This window comes from Hyposmocoma kahamanoa, unplaced genomic scaffold (assembly GCF_003589595.1).
Source record: "Hyposmocoma kahamanoa isolate Upper Pololo Valley unplaced genomic scaffold, ASM358959v1 87, whole genome shotgun sequence".
Classification (NCBI taxonomy): domain Eukaryota; kingdom Metazoa; phylum Arthropoda; class Insecta; order Lepidoptera; family Cosmopterigidae; genus Hyposmocoma; species Hyposmocoma kahamanoa.
Genome location: NW_020654422.1, coordinates 12,099,329 through 12,103,115, shown reverse-complemented (window position 1 = coordinate 12,103,115; position 3,787 = coordinate 12,099,329).

Sequence of the window (3,787 nt, the reverse complement as noted above, 5' to 3'; positions counted from 1 at the left end):
TCGTCCATTTTTAGAATAATTTAATACAAATTTATAAACAAAAAAAAAATAAAGATAAGTAAATCCGTAAAATAAAAAAAATGTCACAGCAACTCAAGGGAAAATGCAAATAACACGGTGATAATAATGTTTAAAATGTTTCCAGGTATTGTATAAGTGCGTCCAACTCGATCCTCGATCCTGAGACCGAGTTAAGATTGAACTGAGACATAAAAATCTTTGTTCATAAACACTGGTGTAAAACTGCTGCCGGGCAGTCAGGGCCCTGACAGCTCGGTCACTCGGGCGAGCGCCTCGGGCGACGGCGGCAAGCATCTACCCTCGTTGGCTTTATTCTTATTAAACTCATACGTAGGATTACTCACTACACTATTCATATCACGTTCTAAAGTCTCATCCATATTAACCACTGACGTAGTTACCTGACACTGTTTTCCAGCTAACAAGGGTACCGACCATACCACGGTAACACGATTAAAAATTCGATTGACGACTGATTTCGAAAGGTTAATGTACATTCTGCGGAATGAAAAAAATACTTTTTTTTTGTAATTTGTGTTAAAATTTACTATCTATTTATTTTTCAATATGCTCAGTTATACATAATAATGCGATAAAGACGGTATACATATATATTATAGGTGTCAATTTTCTATAAGCTCTTTAGAATTGGTGAAACTAGTAGATGTTCAGTAGGAAAGGAACCTAGATAAATTCATAATGTTTCTTCTTCGTCTAAATCTGAAAAAATCTATACGAAAACACTAGTTTATTTGATAATCTAATGTTCACGTTGAAAGTTGATAATAATAGTACAATATTGTAAGAAGTAGTTTAGTTTATTTTTCTATTATTCATTATTATTGGAGCGATTGCATCTCTCATGGGATAAGTTGACTGAGTGCGTGAGTGAGTTTTGTAATTTAATATTTTAATGATTTACATTATTATATAAATCAAATATCTTAGTTTTAGTCTACTGAGTAATAGATATAATGTAGTTTATATTGCTAAATATACATACAAATGCAAATGGATCTATATACATACTTAAAGGGCTTATTAAGAATTTCAAAATAATTCTTGTTTCATTGTATTAAAGAGTACAAACTGCTCACGAAGAAAATGATGATGTCGAGAACCCACTTGAGAATATTTAGAATTAGTAGTTATTTAACTTATCTAGTTGTTACGTTTTTGCGATTGTTACACACAGGAAATGAAACTATTTTTCGGATCTAAATCAAAATCTAAATTGGTTTGTTTGAAAAAACAAATACACGCGATCCAATTCCGAAAAATAGTTTCATTTCCTAGTTGATTAACTTGTTAGTATGAAGTGTCATTGGGTATTATTTACGTAGAGTAAACCTACGCAAAAGGGTAATTGGACCTACAAATTCGAGAACCCATTTGGGTACTTTTGTTCACTTGTTCTCTTCCACGGTGCTTATTTTTATAGCCGGGCTGCGAAAGAAATTCCCTTAATCCTTCTCTTTGCGCCGTTTCGTCTGTTGACAGTTACCGATCTTCCATTAAGAGAGCACATGTCGCTTATTATGGAAACCTTAGAGGATGGAAAAAATAAAAGAAAGGAGCTGCCCTAACTACAAAATCAAAGTTCATAACCAAAATTTGAAAGTGACAAATGGCGGATTTCTTTAGTGTTGTACCATAATCTATCGATGAGTCATTATCGACATGCAAATGTATGGCATGAATGATGTTTTGTTTCTTTAGTTTACTGTAACCAAAGTATGCCTAACAAACACAAGCCTAATAATTTAATCTCGAGTGGTATATTATTAAAAATGTCAACACACATTTTTAGACTTAAAAAAAAAATATTTTCATGATTACAACTGGTCATTTATTATTTAATTATTTATTATTTAATTTTAAGAAGACCAACGGCTATCTTACATAACATAAACTTAAATAAAAACGGAGAGCCAATTATAGGTCCTCACCAGTAGAATTATAGAATTTATTTTGTATAAGTCACCAAACTGCTGTGCACTTTGTTGGCGACATGCGCATTCTTACTTAATTATACCTACTTTACCGGTATATAACTTTACATAGTATTAATTGTACTTACAAAATAAAATATACAAATTACTTTAAGAGGTACGCCTTTAACCTACATTTAAGTACATATTTATATATCGTCTTTTATTTTAAATCCCATGCCGTAAAACGAGTACAACAATATTTTGTTAGTTATTGCTAAAGTTTAATATAAAAATCATTTTAAAAATAGGATTAAAATCAAAGCAACTCTACAGTTTCTTTGTTCTAAATATTTCAATCGCTTGTGGTTCGAACAATTAAAAATGACCAAGAAGTTTATATAAGCTTCTTGAAACTGACGTAAAGGGTCTCTCTTCCATCTTTTGCGCATGCAATGAGTAGAAAAAGGACAGTTAGCTATTTCATTATTTCGTGTGCTTTTGTAATTTATATTTACGATTCAGTTATATATAAATTAAATACTATAAAACTGTACAAAATAACACTTTAAATGATAAATATGAATATAATTTTAAGTTATATGATAACACAATACATTTGTTTATTGAAAATATGATACAAATTCCTGTTTTCACACTTTATTGCAGTAATTTTAACAAGTAATTATTTGTACTGCATATATTGGTACTGCATGATTGACAACCGCGCTGTCACTCGAACAAACGAAGGCTATTGCGCGATTGACGCCCTGTATACGATTTTAACGCCCTACAGGTGCGGACACTTTTTAGCGCGAACCCGACGTCCATTTATTGGTAAGTCAATGCACGCGTTAAAAAGTTACCATACAAACTTTTTTACCCCATTTCGCCGCATTTTTGAAAAACTGTCATGCCATTTTTTAAATATTTTTATTGTAAAATATTTATGCAAAGTTTCGTCTTTGCAATTTCAAGGAATATTATTTTTCATGCAAACGTTTTTATCCGTTTTCGCCCTCTTAGGGGATGAATTTTGAAAAATCCATTCTTAGTACTCCTTCACTAAATGAAATTAACATACCCTCAAGTTATCAATTTTCTAGTACAGTTTTTGCTATGCGCCCATCTACCAGTGAATTGCTCCGGATTGTACTCTTTTAAATATGTATAGATATAGATTTACAAAAACCAAATTATTTAAAAAAAATAAAAGCCCGACTGCAAAAAAATAACTGAAAAGAGATAAACCTCTGACACTCCCACCAATCAAGACGAATCTAACGACACCTCATGTGTCAAAATCCATCATACCATTTAGACTGTACAGCGTGAAAAAGAAATTAACAAATATACACTCAAAAAACATAACCCACCTTCTGACGCAGTCGGGTAAAAAATACTAAAATAAACCTAATGATGGAATAGCATTGTCATGTAATCTAGTTACATTCAAAGTTCTGTTAAAATTTGACTCTTCAAAATGAAGCGAACAAATGAAGATGGTCTTTGATCCAACGTTTATATTCGGCAGTCCTATGATTTCGAACCATTCTTTCTTCCTTTTTTCATTTGTAGGAAAACCTGAAACAATAAAAATAATAATAATAATAATAATAATAATAATAAAACAATAAAAACCTCGTAGTGCATTGTTTTATTAACAGAATATCGATAATATGTATGCTTACAAGATCAACACTATCTCAAAATAATCGTTAACAACAATCATCAAAATATACAAATAAACAGGCAATATATAGTAACAAAAGCAAAATTTGGCAATTACATATTATATTAGGGGTTAAAGTATGAAATTGCCGTTTTATTGCAAT